Source organism: Coccinella septempunctata, chromosome X, assembly GCF_907165205.1.
Source record: "Coccinella septempunctata chromosome X, icCocSept1.1, whole genome shotgun sequence".
In the NCBI taxonomy this organism is placed as follows: domain Eukaryota; kingdom Metazoa; phylum Arthropoda; class Insecta; order Coleoptera; family Coccinellidae; genus Coccinella; species Coccinella septempunctata.
The window spans coordinates 18,740,585-18,766,091 of NC_058198.1; positions in this window are offsets into that span (position 1 = coordinate 18,740,585).

The window sequence follows — 25,507 nt, forward strand, 5'->3', positions numbered from 1 at the left end:
AATTGACCACTGAAATCTCAATTCCTATCTGAACTATCGAACTGAAATTCAACATGTGCATCTCAATTCGAAAACTATGTGCAGTTTCAAGATTTGGGTCGAATTGATCCAATAGTTCCTTAGGAATTGAAATGATATTTTGTCGAATCGACTACTGAAATCTCCATTCCTATCAGAACTATCGATCTGAAATTCAACATGTGCATCTCATTTCGAAAACTATTTGCAGTTTCAAGATTTGGTTCGAATTGATCCAACAGTTTTCGAGGAATTGATATCACACTTTGCCTAATTGACCACTGAAATCTCAATTCCTATCTGAACTATCGAACTGAAATTCAACATGTGCATCTCAATTCGAAAACTGTGTACAGTTTCAAGATTTGGTTCGAATTGATCCAACAGTTTTCGAGGAATTGATATCACACTTTGCCGAATTACCACTGAAATCTCAATTCCTATCTGAACTATCGAACTGAAATTCAACATGTGCATCTCAATTCGAAAACTGTGTATAATTTCAAGATTTGTTTCGAATTGATACAACAGTTTTCGAGGAATTGATATCACACTTTGCCGAATTGACCACTGAAATCTCAATTCCTATCTGAACTGTCGAACTGAAATTCATCATGTGCATCTCAATTCGAAAACTGTGTACAGTTTCAAGATTTGGGTCGAATTGATCAAATAGTTCCTTAGGAATTGAAATGATATTTTGTCGAATCGACTACTGAAATCTCCATTCCTATCAGAACTATCGATCTGAAATTCAACATGTGCATCTCATTTCGAAAACTATGTGAGGTTTCAATATTTGGTTCGAATTGATCCAACAGTTTTCGAGGAATTGATATCACACTTTGCCGAATTGACAACGGAAATCTCAATTCCTATCTGAACTATCGAACTGAAATTCAACATGTGCATCTCATTTCGAAAACTATGTGCAGTTACAAGATTTGGTTCGAATTGATCCAACAGTTTTCAAGGAATTGATATCACACTTTGCCGAATTACCACTGAAATCTCAATTCCTCTCTGAACTATCGAACTGAAATTCAACATGTGCATCTCAATTCGAAAACTGTGTAAAATTTCAAGATTTGGTTCGAATTGATCAAATAGTTCCTTAGGAATTGAAATGATATTTTGTCGAATCGACTACTGAAATCTCCATTCCTATCAGAACTATCGAACTGAAATTCAACATGTGCATCTCATTTCGAAAACTATAAGCAGTTTCAAGATTTGGTTCGAATTGATCCAACAGTTTTCAAGGAATTGATATCACACTTTGCCGAATTGACCACTGAAATCTCAATTCCTATCTGAACTATCGAACTGAAATTCAACATGTGCATCTCATTTCGAAAACTATAAGCAGTTTCAAGATTTGGTTCGAATTGATCCAACAGTTTTCAAGGAATTGATATCACACTTTGCCGAATTGACCACTGAAATCTCAATTCCTATCTGAACTATCGAACTGAAATTCAACATGTGCATCTCATTTCGAAAACTATGTGCAGTTTCAAGATTTGGTTCGAATTGATCCAATAGTTTTCGAGGAATTGATACCACACTTTGCCGAATTACCACTGAAATCTCAATTCCTATCTGAACTATCGAACTGAAATTCAACATGTGCATCTCATTTCGAAAACTATGTGCAGTTTCAAGATTTGGTTCGAATTGATCCAATAGTTTTCGAGGAATTGATATCACACTTCGCCGAATTACCACTGAAATCTCAATTCCTATCTGAACTATCGAACTGGAATTCAACATGTGCATCTCAATTCGAAAAATGTGTAAAATTTCAAGATTTGGTTCGAATTGATCCAACAGTTTTCGAGGAATTGATATCACACTTTGCCGAATTGACCACTGAAATCTCAATTCCTATCTGAACTATCGAACTGAAATTCAACATGTGCATCTCAATTCGAAAACTGTGTACAGTTTCAAGATTTGGGTCGAATTGATCCAATAGTTCCTTAGGAATTGAAATGATATTTTGTCGAATCGACTACTGAAATCTCCATTCCTATCAGAACTATCGATCTGAAATTCAACATGTGCATCTCATTTCGAAAACTATGTGCAGTTTCAAGATTTGGTTCGAATTGATCCAACAGTTTTCGAGGAATTGATATCACACTTTGCCTAATTGACCACTGAAATCTCAATTCCTATATGAACTATCGAACTGAAATTCAACATGTGCATCTCAATTCGAAAACTGTGTACAGTTTCGAGATTTGGGTCGAATTGATCCAATAGTTCCTTAGGAATTGAAATGACATTTTGTCGAATCGACTACTGAAATCTCCATTCGTATCAGAACTATCGAACTGAAATTCAACATGTGCATCTCATTTCGAAAACTATGTGCAGTTTCAAGATTTGGTTCGAATTGATCCAACAGTTTTCGAGGAATTGATATCACACTTTGCCGAATTGACCACTGAAATCTCAATTCCTATCTGAACTATCGAACTGAAATTCAACATGTGCATCTCAATTCGAAAACTGTGTACAGTTTCAAGATTTGGTTCGAATTGATCCAACAGTTTTCGAGGAATTGATATCACACTTTGCCGAATTACCACTGAAATCTCAATTCCTATCTGAACAATCGAACTGAAATTCAACATGTGCATCTCAATTCGAAAACTGTGTATAATTTCAAGATTTGTTTCGAATTGATACAACAGTTTTCGAGGAATTGATATCACACTTTGCCGAATTGACCACTGAAATCTCAATTCCTATCTGAACTATCGAACTGAAATTCATCATGTGCATCTCAATTCGAAAACTGTGTACAGTTTCAAGATTTGGGTCGAATTGATCAAATAGTTCCTTAGGAATTGAAATGATATTTTGTCGAATCGACTACTGAAATCTCCATTCCTATCATAACTATCGATCTGAAATTCAACATGTGCATCTCATTTCGAAAACTATGTGCAGTTTCAATATTTGGTTCGAATTGATCCAACAGTTTTCGAGGAATTGATATCACACTTTGCCGAATTGACAACGGAAATCTCAATTCCTATCTGAACTATCGAACTGAAATTCAACATGTGCATCTCATTTCGAAAACTATGTGCAGTTTCAAGATTTGGTTCGAATTGATCCAACAGTTTTCAAGGAATTGATATCACACTTTGCCGAATTACCACTGAAATCTCAATTCCTCTCTGAACTATCGAACTGAAATTCAACATGTGCATCTCAATTCGAAAACTGTGTAAAATTTCAAGATTTGGTTCGAATTGATCAAATAGTTCCTCAGGAATTGAAATGATATTTTGTCGAATCGACTACTGAAATCTCCATTCCTATCAGAACTATCGAACTGAAATTCAACATGTGCATCTCATTTCGAAAACTATAAGCAGTTTCAAGATTTGGTTCGAATTGATCCAACAGTTTTCAAGGAATTGATATCACACTTTGCCGAATTGACCACTGAAATCTCAATTCCTATCTGAACTATCGAACTGAAATTCAACATGTGCATCTCATTTCGAAAACTATAAGCAGTTTCAAGATTTGGTTCGAATTGATCCAACAGTTTTCAAGGAATTGATATCACACTTTGCCGAATTACCACTGAAATCTCAATTCCTATCTGAACTATCGAACTGAAATTCAACATGTGCATCTCATTTCGAAAACTATGTGCAGTTTCAAGATTTGGTTCGAATTGATCCAATAGTTTTCGAGGAATTGATATCACACTTCGCCGAATTACCACTGAAATCTCAATTCCTATCTGAACTATCGAACTGGAATTCAACATGTGCATCTCAATTCGAAAAATGTGTAAAATTTCAAGATTTGGTTCGAATTGATCCAACAGTTTTCGAGGAATTGATATCACACTTTGCCGAATTGACCACTGAAATCTCAATTCCTATCTGAACTATCGAACTGAAATTCAACATGTGCATCTCAATTCGAAAACTATGTGCAGTTTCAAGATTTGGTTCGAATTGATCCAATAGTTTTCGAGGAATTGATACCACACTTTGCCGAATTACCACTGAAATCTCAATTCCTATCTGAACTATCGAACTGAAATTCAACATGTGCATCTCATTTCGAAAACTATGTGCAGTTTCAAGATTTGGTTCGAATTGATCCAATAGTTTTCGAGGAATTGATATCACACTTCGCCGAATTACCACTGAAATCTCAATTCCTATCTGAACTATCGAACTGGAATTCAACATGTGCATCTCAATTCGAAAAATGTGTAAAATTTCAAGATTTGGTTCGAATTGATCCAACAGTTTTCGAGGAATTGATATCACACTTTGCCGAATTGACCACTGAAATCTCAATTCCTATCTGAACTATCGAACTGAAATTCAACATGTGCATCTCAATTCGAAAACTGTGTACAGTTTCAAGATTTGGGTCGAATTGATCCAATAGTTCCTTAGGAATTGAAATGATATTTTGTCGAATCGACTACTGAAATCTCCATTCCTATCAGAACTATCGATCTGAAATTCAACATGTGCATCTCATTTCGAAAACTATGTGCAGTTTCAAGATTTGGTTCGAATTGATCCAACAGTTTTCGAGGAATTGATATCACACTTTGCCTAATTGACCACTGAAATCTCAATTCCTATATGAACTATCGAACTGAAATTCAACATGTGCATCTCAATTCGAAAACTGTGTACAGTTTCGAGATTTGGGTCGAATTGATCCAATAGTTCCTTAGGAATTGAAATGACATTTTGTCGAATCGACTACTGAAATCTCCATTCGTATCAGAACTATCGAACTGAAATTCAACATGTGCATCTCATTTCGAAAACTATGTGCAGTTTCAAGATTTGGTTCGAATTGATCCAACAGTTTTCGAGGAATTGATATCACACTTTGCCGAATTGACCACTGAAATCTCAATTCCTATCTGAACTATCGAACTGAAATTCAACATGTGCATCTCAATTCGAAAACTGTGTACAGTTTCAAGATTTGGTTCGAATTGATCCAACAGTTTTCGAGGAATTGATATCACACTTTGCCGAATTACCACTGAAATCTCAATTCCTATCTGAACAATCGAACTGAAATTCAACATGTGCATCTCAATTCGAAAACTGTGTATAATTTCAAGATTTGTTTCGAATTGATACAACAGTTTTCGAGGAATTGATATCACACTTTGCCGAATTGACCACTGAAATCTCAATTCCTATCTGAACTATCGAACTGAAATTCATCATGTGCATCTCAATTCGAAAACTGTGTACAGTTTCAAGATTTGGGTCGAATTGATCAAATAGTTCCTTAGGAATTGAAATGATATTTTGTCGAATCGACTACTGAAATCTCCATTCCTATCATAACTATCGATCTGAAATTCAACATGTGCATCTCATTTCGAAAACTATGTGCAGTTTCAATATTTGGTTCGAATTGATCCAACAGTTTTCGAGGAATTGATATCACACTTTGCCGAATTGACAACGGAAATCTCAATTCCTATCTGAACTATCGAACTGAAATTCAACATGTGCATCTCATTTCGAAAACTATGTGCAGTTTCAAGATTTGGTTCGAATTGATCCAACAGTTTTCAAGGAATTGATATCACACTTTGCCGAATTACCACTGAAATCTCAATTCCTCTCTGAACTATCGAACTGAAATTCAACATGTGCATCTCAATTCGAAAACTGTGTAAAATTTCAAGATTTGGTTCGAATTGATCAAATAGTTCCTCAGGAATTGAAATGATATTTTGTCGAATCGACTACTGAAATCTCCATTCCTATCAGAACTATCGAACTGAAATTCAACATGTGCATCTCATTTCGAAAACTATAAGCAGTTTCAAGATTTGGTTCGAATTGATCCAACAGTTTTCAAGGAATTGATATCACACTTTGCCGAATTGACCACTGAAATCTCAATTCCTATCTGAACTATCGAACTGAAATTCAACATGTGCATCTCATTTCGAAAACTATAAGCAGTTTCAAGATTTGGTTCGAATTGATCCAACAGTTTTCAAGGAATTGATATCACACTTTGCCGAATTGACCACTGAAATCTCAATTCCTATCTGAACTATCGAACTGAAATTCAACATGTGCATCTCATTTCGAAAACTATGTGCAGTTTCAAGATTTGGTTCGAATTGATCCAATAGTTTTCGAGGAATTGATACCACACTTTGCCGAATTACCACTGAAATCTCAATTCCTATCTGAACTATCGAACTGAAATTCAACATGTGCATCTCATTTCGAAAACTATGTGCAGTTTCAAGATTTGGTTCGAATTGATACAATAGTTTTCGAGGAATTGATATCACACTTTGCCGAATTACCACTGAAATCTCAATTCCTATCTGAACTATCGAACTGGAATTCAACATGTGCATCTCAATTCGAAAACTGTGTAAAATTTCAAGATTTGGTTCGAATTGATCCAACAGTTTTCGAGGAATTGATATCACACTTTGCCGAATTGACCACTGAAATCTCAATTCCTATCTGAACTATCGAACTGAAATTCAACATGTGCATCTCAATTCGAAAACTGTGTACAGTTTCAAGATTTGGGTCGAATTGATCCAATAGTTCCTTAGGAATTGAAATGATATTTTGTCGAATCGACTACTGAAATCTCCATTCCTATCAGAACTATCGATCTGAAATTCAACATGTGCATCTCATTTCGAAAACTATATGCAGTTTCAAGATTTGGTTCGAATTGATCCAACAGTTTTCGAGGAATTGATATCACACTTTGCCGAATTGACCACTGAAATCTCATTTCCCATCTGAACTATCGAACTGAAATTCAACATGTGCATCTCAATTCGAAAACTGTGTACAGTATCGGGATTTTGATCGAATTGATCCAATAGTTCTTTAGGAATTGAAATGATATTTTGTCGAATCGACTACTGAAATCTCCATTCCTATCTGAACTATCGATCTGAAATTCAACATGTGCATTTCAATTCGAAAACTATGTGCAGTTTCAAGATTTGGGTCGAATTTATCCAATAGTTCCTTAGGAATTGGAATGATATTTTGTCGAATCGACTACTGAAATCTCCATTCATATCAGAACTATCGATCTGAAATTCAACATGTGCATCTCATTTCGAAAACCATGTGCAGTTTCGAGATTTGGTTCGAATTGATCCAACAGTTTTCGAGGAATTGATATCACACTTTGCCGAATTGACAACGGAAATCTCAATTCCTATCTGAACTATCGAACTGAAATTCAACATGTGCATCTCATTTCGAAAACTATGTGCAGTTTCAAGATTTGGTTCGAATTGATCCAACAGTTTTCAAGGAATTGATATCACACTTTGCCGAATTGACCACTGAAATCTCAATTCCTATCTGAACTATCGAACTGAAATTCAACATGTGCATCTCAATTCGAAAACTGTGTAAAATTTCAAGATTTGGTTCGAATTGATCCAATAGTTCCTTAGGAATTGAAATGATATTTTGTCGAATCGACTACTGAAATCTCCATTCCTATCAGAACTATCGAACTGAAATTCAACATGTGCATCTCATTTCGAAAACTATAAGCAGTTTCAAGATTTGGTTCGAATTGATCCAAAAGTTTTGGAGGAATTGATATCACACTTTGCCGAATTGACCACTGAAATCTCAATTCCTATATGAACTATCGAACTGAAATTCAACATGTGCATCTCATTTCGAAAACTATGTGCAGTTTCAAGATTTGGTTCGAATTGATCCAACAGTTTTCGAGGAATTGATATCACACTTTGCCTAATTGACCACTGAAATCTCAATTCCTATCTGAACTATCGAACTGAAATTCAACATGTGCATCTCAATTCGAAAACTGTGTACAGTTTCAAGATTTGGGTCGAATTGATCAAATAGTTCCTTAGGAATTGAAATGATATTTTGTCGAATCGACTACTGAAATCTCCATTCCTATCAGAACTATCGATCTGAAATTCAACATGTGCATCTCATTTCGAAAACTATGTGCAGTTTCAATATTTGGTTCGAATTGATCCAACAGTTTTCGAGGAATTGATATCACACTTTGCCGAATTGACAACGGAAATCTCAATTCCTATCTGAACTATCGAACTGAAATTCCACATGTGCATCTCATTTCGAAAACTATGTGCAGTTTCAAGATTTGGTTCGAATTGATCCAACAGTTTTCGAGGAATTGATATCACACTTTGCCTAATTGACCACTGAAATCTCAATTCCTATCTGAACTATCGAACTGAAATTCAACATGTGCATCTCAATTCGAAAACTGTGTAAAATTTCAAGATTTGGTTCGAATTGATCCAATAGTTCCTTAGGAATTGAAATGATATTTTGTCGAATCGACTACTGAAATCTCCATTCCTATCAGAACTATCGAACTGAAATTCAACATGTGCATCTCATTTCGAAAACTATAAGCAGTTTCAAGATTTGGTTCGAATTGATCCAAAAGTTTTGGAGGAATTGATATCACACTTTGCCTAATTGACCACTGAAATCTCAATTCCTATATGAACTATCGAACTGAAATTCAACATGTGCATCTCATTTCGAAAACTATGTGCAGTTTCAAGATTTGGTTCGAATTGATCCAACAGTTTTCGAGGAATTGATATCACACTTTGCCTAATTGACCACTGAAATCTCAATTCCTATCTGAACTATCGAACTGAAATTCAACATGTGCATCTCAATTCGAAAACTGTGTAAAATTTCAAGATTTGGTTCGAATTGATCCAATAGTTCCTTAGGAATTGAAATGATATTTTGTCGAATCGACTACTGAAATCTCCATTCCTATCAGAACTATCGAACTGAAATTCAACATGTGCATCTCATTTCGAAAACTATAAACAGTTTCAAGATTTGGTTCGAATTGATCCAAAAGTTTTCGAGGAATTGATATCACACTTTGCCTAATTGACCACTGAAATCTCAATTCCTATATGAACTATCGAACTGAAATTCAACATGTGCATCTCATTTCGAAAACTATGTGCAGTTTCAAGATTTGGTTCGAATTGATCCGACAGTTTTCGAGGAATTGATATCACACTTTGCCTAATTGACCACTGAAATCTCAATTCCTATATGAACTATCGAACTGAAATTCAACATGTGCATCTCATTTCGAAAACTATGTGCAGTTTCAAGATTTGGTTCGAATTGATCCAACAGTTTTCGAGGAATTGATATCACACTTTGCCTAATTGACCACTGAAATCTCAATTCCTATCTGAACTATCGAACTGAAATTCAACATGTGCATCTCAATTCGAAAACTGTGTACAGTTTCAAGATTTGGGTCGAATTGATCAAATAGTTCCTTAGGAATTGAAATGATATTTTGTCGAATCGACTACTGAAATCTCCATTCCTATCAGAACTATCGATCTGAAATTCAACATGTGCATCTCATTTCGAAAACTATGTGCAGTTTCAATATTTGGTTCGAATTGATCCAACAGTTTTCGAGGAATTGATATCACACTTTGCCGAATTGACAACGGAAATCTCAATTCCTATCTGAACTATCGAACTGAAATTCCACATGTGCATCTCATTTCGAAAACTATGTGCAGTTTCAAGATTTGGTTCGAATTGATCCAACAGTTTTCAAGGAATTGATATCACACTTTGCCGAATTACCACTGAAATCTCAATTCCTCTCTGAACTATCGAACTGAAATTCAACATGTGCATCTCAATTCGAAAACTGTGTAAAATTTCAAGATTTGGGTCGAATTGATCCAATAGTTCCTTAGGAATTGAAATGATATTTTGTCGAATCGACTACTGAAATCTCCATTCCTATCAGAACTATCGATCTGAAATTCAACATGTGCATCTCATTTCGAAAATTATGTGCAGTTTCAAGATTTGGTTCGAATTGATCCAACAGTTTTCGAGGAATTGATATCACACTTTTCCGAATTGTTCACTGAAATCTCATTTCCCATCTGAACTATCGAACTGAAATTCAACATGTGCATCTCAATTCGAAAACTGTGTACAGTATCGGGATTTTGATCGAATTGATCCAATAGTTCTTTAGGAATTGAAATGATATTTTGTCGAATCGACTACTGAAATCTCCATTCCTATCTGAACTATCGATCTGAAGAATGTGCATGTGCATGTGCATTTCCATTCGAAAACTATGTGCAGTTTCAAGATTTGGGTCGAATTTATCCAATAGTTCCTTAGGAATTGAAATGATATTTTGTCGAATCGACTACTGAAATCTCCATTCATATCAGAACTATCGATCTGAAATTCAACATGTGCATCTCATTTCGAAAACTATGTGCAGTTTCAAGATTTGGTTCGAATTGATCTAACAGTTTTCGAGGAATTGATATCACACTTTGCCGAATTACCACTGAAATCTCAATTCCTATCTGAACTATCGAACTGAAATTCAACATGTGCATCTCAATTCGAAAACTGTGTAAAATTTCAAGATTTGGTTCGAATTGATCCAATAGTTCCTTAGGAATTGAAATGATATTTTGTCGAATCGACTACTGAAATTTCCATTCCTATCAGAACTATCGAACTGAAATTCAACATGTGCATCTCATTTCGAAAACTATAAGCAGTTTCAAGATTTGGTTCGAATTGATCCAACAGTTTTCAAGGAATTGATATCACACTTTGCCGAATTGACCACTGAAATCTCAATTCCTATCTGAACTATCGAACTGAAATTCAACATGTGCATCTCATTTCGAAAACTATGTGCAGTTTCAAGATTTGGTTCGAATTGATCCAATAGTTTTCGAGGAATTGATATCACACTTTGCCGAATTACCACTGAAATCTCAATTCCTATCTGAACTATCGAACTGAAATTCAACATGTGCATCTCAATTCGAAAACTGTGTACAGTTTCAAGATTTGGGTCGAATTGATCCAATAGTTCCTTAGGAATTGAAATGATATTTTGTCGAATCGACTACTGAAATCTTCATTCCTATCAGAACTATCGATCTGAAATTCAACATGTGCATCTCATTTCGAAAACTATGTGCAGTTTCAAGATTTGGTTTGAATTGATCCAACAGTTTTCGAGGAATTGATATCACACTTTGCCGAATTGACCACTGAAATCTCAATTCCTATCTGAACTATCGAACTGAAATTCAACATGTGCATCTCAATTCGAAAACTATGTGCAGTTTCAAGATTTGGTTCGAATTGATCCAACAGTTTTCGAGGAATTGATATCACACTTTGCCGAATTACCACTGAAATCTCAATTCCTATTTGAACTATCGAACTGAAATTCAACATGTGCATCTCAATTCGAAAACTGTGTACAGTTTCAAGATTTGGGTCGAATTGATCCAATAGTTCCTTAGGAATTGAAATGATATTTTGTCGAATCGACTACTGAAATCTCCATTCCTATCAGAACTATCGAACTGAAATTCAACATGTGCATCTCATTTCGAAAACTATAAGCAGTTTCAAGATTTGGTTCGAATTGATCCAACAGTTTTCAAGGAATTGATATCACACTTTGCCGAATTGACCACTGAAATCTCAATTCCTATCTGAACTATCGAACTGAAATTCAACATGTGCATCTCATTTCGAAAACTATAAGCAGTTTCAAGATTTGGTTCGAATTGATCCAACAGTTTTCAAGGAATTGATATCACACTTTGCCGAATTGACCACTGAAATCTCAATTCCTATCTGAACTATCGAACTGAAATTCAACATGTGCATCTCATTTCGAAAACTATGTGCAGTTTCAAGATTTGGTTCGAATTGATCCAATAGTTTTCGAGGAATTGATACCACACTTTGCCGAATTACCACTGAAATCTCAATTCCTATCTGAACTATCGAACTGAAATTCAACATGTGCATCTCATTTCGAAAACTATGTGCAGTTTCAAGATTTGGTTCGAATTGATACAATAGTTTTCGAGGAATTGATATCACACTTTGCCGAATTACCACTGAAATCTCAATTCCTATCTGAACTATCGAACTGGAATTCAACATGTGCATCTCAATTCGAAAACTGTGTAAAATTTCAAGATTTGGTTCGAATTGATCCAACAGTTTTCGAGGAATTGATATCACACTTTGCCGAATTGACCACTGAAATCTCAATTCCTATCTGAACTATCGAACTGAAATTCAACATGTGCATCTCAATTCGAAAACTGTGTACAGTTTCAAGATTTGGGTCGAATTGATCCAATAGTTCCTTAGGAATTGAAATGATATTTTGTCGAATCGACTACTGAAATCTCCATTCCTATCAGAACTATCGATCTGAAATTCAACATGTGCATCTCATTTCGAAAACTATGTGCAGTTTCAAGATTTGGTTCGAATTGATCCAACAGTTTTCGAGGAATTGATATCACACTTTGCCGAATTGACCACCGAAATCTCAATTCCTATCTGAACTATCGAACTGAAATTCAACATGTGCATCTCAATTCGAAAACTGTGTAAAATTTCAAGATTTGGTTCGAATTGATCCAACAGTTTTCGAGGAATTGATATCACACTTTGCCTAATTGACCACTGAAATCTCAATTCCTATATGAACTATCGAACTGAAATTCAACATGTGCATCTCAATTCGAAAACTGTGTACAGTTTCGAGATTTGGGTCGAATTGATCCAATAGTTCCTTAGGAATTGAAATGACATTTTGTCGAATCGACTACTGAAATCTCCATTCGTACCAGAACTATCGAACTGAAATTCAACATGTGCATCTCATTTCGAAAACTATATGCAGTTTCAAGATTTGGTTCGAATTGATCCAACAGTTTTCGAGGAATTGATATCACACTTTTCCGAATTGACCACTGAAATCTAATTTCCCATCTGAACTATCGAACTGAAATTCAACATGTGCATCTCAATTCGAAAACTGTGTACAGTATCGGGATTTTGATCGAATTGATCCAATAGTTCTTTAGGAATTGAAATGATATTTTGTCGAATCGACTACTGAAATCTCCATTCCTATCTGAACTATCGATCTGAAATTCAACATGTGCATTTCAATTCGAAAACTATGTGCAGTTTCAAGATTTGGGTCGAATTTATCCAATAGTTCCTTAGGAATTGGAATGATATTTTGTCGAATCGACTACTGAAATCTCCATTCATATCAGAACTATCGATCTGAAATTCAACATGTGCATCTCATTTCGAAAACCATGTGCAGTTTCAAGATTTGGTTCGAATTGATCCAACAGTTTTCGAGGAATTGATATCACACTTTGCCGAATTGACAACGGAAATCTCAATTCCTATCTGAACTATCGAACTGAAATTCAACATGTGCATCTCATTTCGAAAACTATGTGCAGTTTCAAGATTTGGTTCGAATTGATCCAACAGTTTTCAAGGAATTGATATCACACTTTGCCGAATTGACCACTGAAATCTCAATTCCTATCTGAACTATCGAACTGAAATTCAACATGTGCATCTCAATTCGAAAACTGTGTAAAATTTCAAGATTTGGTTCGAATTGATCCAATAGTTCCTTAGGAATTGAAATGATATTTTGTCGAATCGACTACTGAAATCTCCATTCCTATCAGAACTATCGAACTGAAATTCAACATGTGCATCTCATTTCGAAAACTATAAGCAGTTTCAAGATTTGGTTCGAATTGATCCAAAAGTTTTGGAGGAATTGATATCACACTTTGCCTAATTGACCACTGAAATCTCAATTCCTATATGAACTATCGAACTGAAATTCAACATGTGCATCTCATTTCGAAAACTATGTGCAGTTTCAAGATTTGGTTCGAATTGATCCAACAGTTTTCGAGGAATTGATATCACACTTTGCCGAATTGACCACTGAAATCTCAATTCCTATCTGAACTATCGAACTGAAATTCAACATGTGCATCTCAATTCGAAAACTGTGTACAGTTTCAAGATTTGGGTCGAATTGATCAAATAGTTCCTTAGGAATTGAAATGATATTTTGTCGAATCGACTACTGAAATCTCCATTCCTATCAGAACTATCGATCTGAAATTCAACATGTGCATCTCATTTCGAAAACTATGTGCAGTTTCAATATTTGGTTCGAATTGATCCAACAGTTTTCGAGGAATTGATATCACACTTTGCCGAATTGACAACGGAAATCTCAATTCCTATCTGAACTATCGAACTGAAATTCCACATGTGCATCTCATTTCGAAAACTATGTGCAGTTTCAAGATTTGGTTCGAATTGATCCAACAGTTTTCAAGGAATTGATATCACACTTTGCCGAATTACCACTGAAATCTCAATTCCTCTCTGAACTATCGAACTGAAATTCAACATGTGCATCTCAATTCGAAAACTGTGTAAAATTTCAAGATTTGGGTCGAATTGATCCAATAGTTCCTTAGGAATTGAAATGATATTTTGTCGAATCGACTACTGAAATCTCCATTCCTATCAGAACTATCGATCTGAAATTCAACATGTGCATCTCATTTCGAAAATTATGTGCAGTTTCAAGATTTGGTTCGAATTGATCCAACAGTTTTCGAGGAATTGATATCACACTTTTCCGAATTGTTCACTGAAATCTCATTTCCCATCTGAACTATCGAACTGAAATTCAACATGTGCATCTCAATTCGAAAACTGTGTACAGTATCGGGATTTTGATCGAATTGATCCAATAGTTCTTTAGGAATTGAAATGATATTTTGTCGAATCGACTACTGAAATCTCCATTCCTATCTGAACTATCGATCTGAAGAATGTGCATGTGCATGTGCATTTCCATTCGAAAACTATGTGCAGTTTCAAGATTTGGGTCGAATTTATCCAATAGTTCCTTAGGAATTGAAATGATATTTTGTCGAATCGACTACTGAAATCTCCATTCATATCAGAACTATCGATCTGAAATTCAACATGTGCATCTCATTTCGAAAACTATGTGCAGTTTCAAGATTTGGTTCGAATTGATCTAACAGTTTTCGAGGAATTGATATCACACTTTGCCGAATTACCACTGAAATCTCAATTCCTATCTGAACTATCGAACTGAAATTCAACATGTGCATCTCAATTCGAAAACTGTGTAAAATTTCAAGATTTGGTTCGAATTGATCCAATAGTTCCTTAGGAATTGAAATGATATTTTGTCGAATCGACTACTGAAATCTCCATTCCTATATGAACTATCGAACTGAAATTCAACATGTGCATCTCAATTCGAAAACTGTGTACAGTTTCGAGATTTGGGTCGAATTGATCCAATAGTTCCTTAGGAATTGAAATGACATTTTGTCGAATCGACTACTGAAATCTCCATTCGTATCAGAACTATCGAACTGAAATTCAACATGTGCATCTCATTTCGAAAACTATATGCAGTTTCAAGATTTGGTTCGAATTGATCCAACAGTTTTCGAGGAATTGATATCACACTTTGCCTAATTGACCACTGAAATCTCAATTCCTATATGAACTATCGAACTGAAATTCAACATGTGCATCTCATTTCGAAAACTATGTGCAGTTTCAAGATTTGGTTCGAATTGATCCAACAGTTTTCGAGGAATTGATATCACACTTTGCCTAATTGACCACTGAAATCTCAATTCCTATCTGAACTATCGAACTGAAATTCAACATGTGCATCTCAATTCGAAAACTGTGTACAGTTTCAAGATTTGGGTCGAATTGATCAAATAGTTCCTTAGGAATTGAAATGATATTTTGTCGAATCGACTACTGAAATCTCCATTCCTATCAGAACTATCGATCTGAAATTCAACATGTGCATCTCATTTCGAAAACTATGTGCAGTTTCAATATTTGGTTCGAATTGATCCAACAGTTTTCGAGGAATTGATATCACACTTTGCCGAATTGACAACGGAAATCTCAATTCCTATCTGAACTATCGAACTGAAATTCCACATGTGCATCTCATTTCGAAAACTATGTGCAGTTTCAAGATTTGGTTCGAATTGATCCAACAGTTTTCAAGGAATTGATATCACACTTTGCCGAATTACCACTGAAATCTCAATTCCTCTCTGAACTATCGAACTGAAATTCAACATGTGCATCTCAATTCGAAAACTGTGTAAAATTTCAAGATTTGGTTCGAATTGATCAAATAGTTCCTTAGGAATTGAAATGATATTTTGTCAAATCGACTACTGAAATCTCCATTCCTATCAGAACTATCGAACTGAAATTCAACATGTGCATCTCGTTTCGAAAACTATAAGCAGTTTCAAGATTTGGTTCGAATTGATCCAACAGTTTTCAAGGAATTGATATCACACTTTGCCGAATTGACCACTGAAATCTCAATTCCTATCTGAACTATCGAACTGAAATTCAACATGTGCATCTCATTTCGAAAACTATAAGCAGTTTCAAGATTTGGTTCGAATTGATCCAACAGTTTTCAAGGAATTGATATCACACTTTGCCGAATTGACCACTGAAATCTCAATTCCTATCTGAACTATCGAACTGAAATCAACATGTGCATCTCATTTCGAAAACTATGTGCACTTTCAAGATTTGGTTCGAATTGATCCAATAGTTTTCGAGGAATTGATACCACACTTTGCCGAATTACCACTGAAATCTCAATTCCTATCTGAACTATCGAACTGAAATTCAACATGTGCATCTCATTTCGAAAACTATGTGCAGTTTCAAGATTTGGTTCGAATTGATCCAATAGTTTTCGAGGAATTGATATCACACTTTGCCGAATTACCACTGAAATCTCAATTCCTATCTGAACTATCGAACTGGAATTCAACATGTGCATCTCAATTCGAAAACTGTGTAAAATTTCAAGATTTGGTTCGAATTGATCCAACAGTTTTCGAGGAATTGATATCACACTTTGCCGAATTGACCACTGAAATCTCAATTCCTATCTGAACTATCGAACTGAAATTCAACATGAGCATCTCAATTCGAAAACTGTGTAAAATTTCAAGATTTGGGTCGAATTGATCCAATAGTTCCTTAGGAATTGAAATGATATTTTGTCGAATCGACTACTGAAATCTCCATTCCTATCAGAACTATCGATCTGAAATTCAACATGTGCATCTCATTTCGAAAATTATGTGCAGTTTCAAGATTTGGTTCGAATTGATCCAACAGTTTTCGAGGAATTGATATCACACTTTTCCGAATTGTTCACTGAAATCTCATTTCCCATCTGAACTATCGAACTGAAATTCAACATGTGCATCTCAATTCGAAAACTGTGTACAGTATCGGGATTTTGATCGAATTGATCCAATAGTTCTTTAGGAATTGAAATGATATTTTGTCGAATCGACTACTGAAATCTCCATTCCTATCTGAACTATCGATCTGAAGAATGTGCATGTGCATGTGCATTTCCATTCGAAAACTATGTGCAGTTTCAAGATTTGGGTCGAATTTATCCAATAGTTCCTTAGGAATTGAAATGATATTTTGTCGAATCGACTACTGAAATCTCCATTCATATCAGAACTATCGATCTGAAATTCAACATGTGCATCTCATTTCGAAAACTATGTGCAGTTTCAAGATTTGGTTCGAATTGATCTAACAGTTTTCGAGGAATTGATATCACACTTTGCCGAATTACCACTGAAATCTCAATTCCTATCTGAACTATCGAACTGAAATTCAACATGTGCATCTCAATTCGAAAACTGTGTAAAATTTCAAGATTTGGTTCGAATTGATCCAATAGTTCCTTAGGAATTGAAATGATATTTTGTCGAATCGACTACTGAAATCTCCATTCCTATCAGAACTATCGAACTGAAATTCAACATGTGCATCTCATTTCGAAAACTATAAGCAGTTTCAAGATTTGGTTCGAATTGATCCAACAGTTTTCAAGGAATTGATATCACACTTTTCCGAATTGTTCACTGAAATCTCATTTCCCATCTGAACTATCGAACTGAAATTCAACATGTGCATCTCAATTCGAAAACTGTGTACAGTATCGGGATTTTGATCGAATTGATCCAATAGTTCTTTAGGAATTGAAATGATATTTTGTCGAATCGACTACTGAAATCTCCATTCCTATCTGAACTATCGATCTGAAGAATGTGCATGTGCATGTGCATTTCCATTCGAAAACTATGTGCAGTTTCAAGATTTGGGTCGAATTTATCCAATAGTTCCTTAGGAATTGAAATGATATTTTGTCGAATCGACTACTGAAATCTCCATTCATATCAGAACTATCGATCTGAAATTCAACATGTGCATCTCATTTCGAAAACTATGTGCAGTTTCAAGATTTGGTTCGAATTGATCTAACAGTTTTCGAGGAATTGATATCACACTTTGCCGAATTACCACTGAAATCTCAATTCCTATCTGAACTATCGAACTGAAATTCAACATGTGCATCTCAATTCGAAAACTGTGTAAAATTTCAAGATTTGGTTCGAATTGATCCAATAGTTCCTTAGGAATTGAAATGATATTTTGTCGAATCGACTACTGAAATCTCCATTCCTATCAGAACTATCGAACTGAAATTCAACATGTGCATCTCATTTCGAAAACTATAAGCAGTTTCAAGATTTGGTTCGAATTGATCCAACAGTTTTCAAGGAATTGATATCACACTTTGCCGAATTGACCACTGAAATCTCAATTCCTATCTGAACTATCGAACTGAAATTCAACATGTGCATCTCATTTCGAAAACTATGTGCAGTTTCAAGATTTGGTTCGAATTGATCCAATAGTTTTCGAGGAATTGATATCACACTTTGCCGAATTACCACTGAAATCTCAATTCCTATCTGAACTATCGAACTGAAATTCAACATGTGCATCTCAATTCGAAAACTGTGTACAGTTTCAAGATTTGGGTCGAATTGATCCAATAGTTCCTTAGGAATTGAAATGATATTTTGTCGAATCGACTACTGAAATCTTCATTCCTATCAGAACTATCGATCTGAAATTCAACATGTGCATCTCATTTCGAAAACTATGTGCAGTTTCAAGATTTGGTTTGAATTGATCCAACAGTTTTCGAGGAATTGATATCACACTTTGCCGAATTGACCACTGAAATCTCAATTCCTATCTGAACTATCGAACTGAAATTCAACATGTGCATCTCAATTCGAAAACTATGTGCAGTTTCAAGATTTGGTTCGAATTGATCCAACAGTTTTCGAGGAATTGATATCACACTTTGCCGAATTACCACTGAAATCTCAATTCCTATTTGAACTATCGAACTGAAATTCAACATGTGCATCTCAATTCGAAAACTGTGTAAAATTTCAAGATTTGGTTCGAATTGATCCAATAGTTCCTTAGGAATTGAAATGATATTTTGTCGAATCGACTACTGAAATCTCCATTCCTATCAGAACTATCGAACTGAAATTCAACATGTGCATCTCATTTCGAAAACTATAAGCAGTTTCAAGATTTGGTTCGAATTGATCCAACAGTTTTCAAGGAATTGATATCACACTTTGCCGAATTACCACTGAAATCTCAATTCCTATCTGAACTATCGAACTGGAATTCAACATGTGCATCTCAATTCGAAAACTGTGTAAAATTTCAAGATTTGGTTCGAATTGATCCAACAGTTTTCGAGGAATTGATATCACACTTTGCCGAATTGACCACTGAAATCTCAATTCCTATCTGAACTATCGAACTGAAATTCAACATGTGCATCTCAATTCGAAAACTGTGTACAGTTTCAAGATTTGGGTCGAATTGATCCAATAGTTCCTTAGGAATTGAAATGATATTTTGTCGAATCGACTACTGAAATCTTCATTCCTATCAGAACTATCGATCTGAAATTCAACATGTGCATCTCATTTCGAAAACTATGTGCAGTTTCAAGATTTGGTTTGAATTGATCCAACAGTTTTCGAGGAATTGATATCACACTTTGCCGAATTGACCACTGAAATCTCAATTCCTATCTGAACTATCGAACTGAAATTCAACATGTGCATCTCAATTCGAAAACTATGTGCAGTTTCAAGATTTGGTTCGAATTGATCCAACAGTTTTCGAGGAATTGATATCACACTTTGCCGAATTACCACTGAAATCTCAATTCCTATTTGAACTATCGAACTGAAATTCAACAAGTGCATCTCAATTCGAAAACTGTGTAAAATTTCAAGATTTGGTTCGAATTGATCCAATAGTTCCTTAGGAATTGAAATGATATTTTGTCGAATCGACTACTGAAATCTCCATTCCTATCAGAACTATCGAACTGAAATTCAACATGTGCATCTCATTTCGAAAACTATAAGCAGTTTCAAGATTTGGTTCGAATTGATCCAACAGTTTTCAAGGAATTGATATCACACTTTGCCGAATTACCACTGAAATCTCAATTCCTATCTGAACTATCGAACTGGAATTCAACATGTGCATCTCAATTCGAAAACTGTGTAAAATTTCAAGATTTGGTTCGAATTGATCCAACAGTTTTCGAGGAATTGATATCACACTTTGCCGAATTGACCACTGAAATCTCAATTCCTATCTGAACTATCGAACTGAAATTCAACATGTGCATCTCAATTCGAAAACTGTGTACAGTTTCAAGATTTGGGTCGAATTGATCCAATAGTTCCTTAGGAATTGAAATGATATTTTGTCGAATCGACTACTGAAATCTTCATTCCTATCAGAACTATCGATCTGAAATTCAACATGTGCATCTCATTTCGAAAACTATGTGCAGTTTCAAGATTTGGTTTGAATTGATCCAACAGTTTTCGAGGAATTGATATCACACTTTGCCGAATTGACCACTGAAATCTCAATTCCTATCTGAACTATCGAACTGAAATTCAACATGTGCATCTCAATTCGAAAACTATGTGCAGTTTCAAGATTTGGTTCGAATTGATCCAACAGTTTTCGAGGAATTGATATCACACTTTGCCGAATTACCACTGAAATCTCAATTCCTATTTGAACTATCGAACTGAAATTCAACATGTGCATCTCAATTCGAAAACTGTGTAAAATTTCAAGATTTGGTTCGAATTGATCCAATAGTTCCTTAGGAATTGAAATGATATTTTGTCGAATCGACTACTGAAATCTCCATTCCTATCAGAACTATCGAACTGAAATTCAACATGTGCATCTCAATTCGAAAACTGTGTACAGTTTCAAGATTTGGGTCGAATTGATCCAATAGTTCCTTAGGAATTGAAATGATATTTTGTCGAATCGACTACTGAAATCTCCATTCCTATCAGAACTATCGATCTGAAATTCAACAGGTGCATCTCATTTCGAAAACTATGTGCAGTTTCAAGATTTGGTTCGAATTGATCCAACAGTTTTCGAGGAATTGATATCACACTTTGCCTAATTGACCACTGAAATCTCAATTCCTATCTGAACTATCGAACTGAAATTCAACATGTGCATCTCAATTCGAAAACTGTGTACAGTTTCGAGATTTGGTTCGAATTGATCCAACAGTTTTCGAGGAATTGATATCACACTTTGCCGAATTACCACTGAAATCTCAATTCCTATCTGAACTATCGAACTGAAATTCAACATGTGCATCTCAATTCGAAAACTGTGTAAAATTTCAAGATTTGTTTCGAATTGATACAACAGTTTTCGAGGAATTGATATCACACTTTGCCGAATTGACAACGGAAATCTCTACTATCGAACTGAAATTCAACATGTGCATCTCATTTCGAAAACTATAAGCACTTTCAAGATTTGGTTCGAATTGATCCAACAGTTTTCAAGGAATTGATATCACACTTTGCCGAATTGACCACTGAAATCTCAATTCCTATCTGAACTATCGAACTGAAATTCAACATGTGCATCTCAATTCGAAAACTGTGTACAGTTTCAAGATTTATGTCGAATTGATCCAATAGTTCCTTAGGAATTGAAATGATATTTTGTCGAATCGACTACTGAAATCTCCATTCCTATCAGAACTATCGATCTGAAATTCAACATGTGCATCTCATTTCGAAAACTATGTGCAGTTTCAAGATTTGGTTCGAATTGATCCAACAGTTTTCGAGGAATTGATATCACACTTTGCCGAATTGACCACTGAAATCTCAATTCCTATCTGAACTATCGAACTGAAATTCAACATGTGCATCTCAATTCGAAAACTATGTGCAGTTTCAAGATTTGGTTCGAATTGATCCAACAGTTTTCGAGGAATTGATATCACACTTTGCCGAATTGACCACTGAAATATCAATTCCTATCTGAACTATCGAACTGAAATTCAACATGAGCATCTCAATTCGAAAACTGTGTAAAATTTCAAGATTTGGGTCGAATTGATCCAATAGTTCCTTAGGAATTGAAATGATATTTTGTCGAATCGACTACTGAAATCTCCATTCCTATCAGAACTATCGATCTGAAATTCAACATGTGCATCTCATTTCGAAAATTAAGTGCAGTTTCAAGATTTGGTTCGAATTGATCCAACAGTTTTCGAGGAATTGATATCACACTTTTCCGAATTGTTCACTGAAATCTCATTTCCCATCTGAACTATCGAACTGAAATTCAACATGTGCATCTCAATTCGAAAACTGTGTACAGTATCGGGATTTTGATCGAATTGATCCAATAGTTCTTTAGGAATTGAGATGATATTTTGTCGAATCGACTACTGAAATCTCCATTCCTATCTGAACTATCGATCTGAAATTCAACATGTGCATTTCAAATCGAAAACTATGTGCAGTTTCAAGATTTGGGTCGAATTTATCCAATAGTTCCTTAGGAATTGGAATGATATTTTGTCGAATCGACTACTGAAATCTCCATTCATATCAGAACTATCGATCTGAAATTCAACATGTGCATCTCTTTTCGAAAACTATGTGCAGTTTCAAGATTTGGTTCGAATTGATCCAACAGTTTTCGAGGAATTGATATCACACTTTGCCGAATTACCACTGAAATCTCAATTCCTATCTGAACTATCGAACTGAAATTCAACATGTGCATCTCATTTCGAAAACTATGTGCAGTTTCAAGATTTGGTTCGAATTGATAAAATAGTTTTCGAGGAATTGATATCACACTTTGCCGAATTGACCACTGAAATCTTAATTCCTATCTGAACTATCGAACTGAAATTCAACATGAGCATCTCAATTCGAAAACTGTGTAAAATTTCAAGATTTGGTTCGAATTGATCCAATAGTTCCTTAGGAATTGAAATGATATTTTGTCGAATCGACTACTGAAAACCCCATTCCTATCAGAACTATCGAACTGAAATTCAACATGTGCATCTCATTTCGAAAACTATAAGCAGTTTCAAGATTTGGTTCGAATTGATCCAACAGTTTTCAAGGAATTGATATCACACTTTGCCGAATTGACCACTGAAATCTCAATTCCTATCTGAACTATCGAACAGAAATTCAACATGTGCATCTCATTTCGAAAACTATGTGCAGTTTCAAGATTTGGTTCGAATTGATAAAATAGTTTTCGAGGAATTGATATCACACTTTGCCGAATTACCACTGAAATCTCAATTCCTATCTGAACTATCGAACTGGAATTCAACATGTGCATCTCAATTCGAAAACTGTGTAAAATTTCAAGATTTGGTTCGAATTGATCCAACAGTTTTCGAGGAATTGATATCACACTTTGCCGAATTACCACTGAAATCTCAATTCCTATCTGAACTATCGAACTGGAATTCAACATGTGCATCTCAATTCGAAAACTGTGTACAGTTTCAAGATTTGGGTCGAATTGATCCAATAGTTCCTTAGGAATTGAAATGATATTTTGTCGAATCGACTACTGAAATCTTCATTCCTATCAGAACTATCGATCTGAAATTCAACATGTGCATCTCATTTCGAAAACTATGTGCACTTTCAAGATTTGGTTCGAATTGATCCAACAGTTTTCGAGGAATTGATATCACACTTTGCCGAATTGACCACTGAAATCTCAATTCCTATCTGAACTATCGAACTGAAATTCAACATGTGCATCTCAATTCGAAAACTATGTGCAGTTTCAAGATTTGGTTCGAATTGATCCAACAGTTTTCGAGGAATTGATATCACACTTTGCCGAATTACCACTGAAATCTCAATTCCTATCTGAACTATCGAACTGAAATTCAACATGTGCATCTCAATTCGAAAACTGTGCAAAATTTCAAGATTTGGTTCGAATTGATCCAACAGTTTTCGAGAATTGATATCACACTTTGCCGAATTGACCACTGAAATCTCAATTCCTATCTGAACTATCGAACCGAAATTCAACATGTGCATCTCAATTCGAAAACTGTGTAAAATTTCAAGATTTGGGTCGAATTGATCCCATAGTTCCTTAGGAATTGAAATGATATTTTGTCGAATCGACTACTGAAATCTCCATTCCTATCAGAACTATCGATCTGAAATTCAACATGTGCATCTCATTTCGAAAACTATGTGCAGTTTCAAGATTTGGTTCGAATTGATCCAACAGTTTTCGAGGAATTGATATCACACTTTTCCGAATTGACCACTGAAATCTCATTTCCCATCTGAACTATCGAACTGAAATTCAACATGTGCATCTCAATTCGAAAACTGTGTACAGTTCCGGGATTTTGCTCGAATTGATCCAATAGTTCTTTAGGAATTGAAATGATATTTTGTCGAATCGACTACTGAAATCTCCATTCATATCAGAACTATCGATCTGAAATTCAACATGTGCATCTCATTTCGAAAACTATGTGCAGTTTCAAGATTTGGTTCGAATTGATCCAACAGTTTTCGAGGAATTGTTATCACACTTTGCCGAATTGACAACGGAAATCTCAATTCCTATCTGAACTATCGAACTGAAATTCAACATGTGCATCTCATTTCGAAAACTATGTGCAGTTTCAAGATTTGGTTCGAATTGATCCAACAGTTTTCAAGGAATTGATATCACACTTTGCCGAATTGACCACTGAAATCTCAATTCCTATCTGAACTATCGAACTGAAATTCAACATGTGCATCTCATTTCGAAAACTATGTGCAGTTTCAAGATTTGGTTCGAATTGATCCAACAGTTTTTGAGGAATTGATATCACACTTTGCCGAATTACCACTGAAATCTCAATTCCTATCTGAACTATCGAACTGAAATTCAACATGTGCATCTCAATTCGAAAACTGTGTAAAATTTCAAGATTTGGTTCGAATTGATCCAACAGTTTTCGAGGAATTGATATCACACTTTGCCGAATTGACCACTGAATTTTCAATTCCTATCTGAACTATCGAACTGAAATTCAACATGTGCATCTCAATTCGGAAACTGTGTACAGTTTCAAGATTTGGGTCGAATTGATCCAATAGTTCCTTAGGAATTGAAATGATATTTTGTCGAATCGACTACTG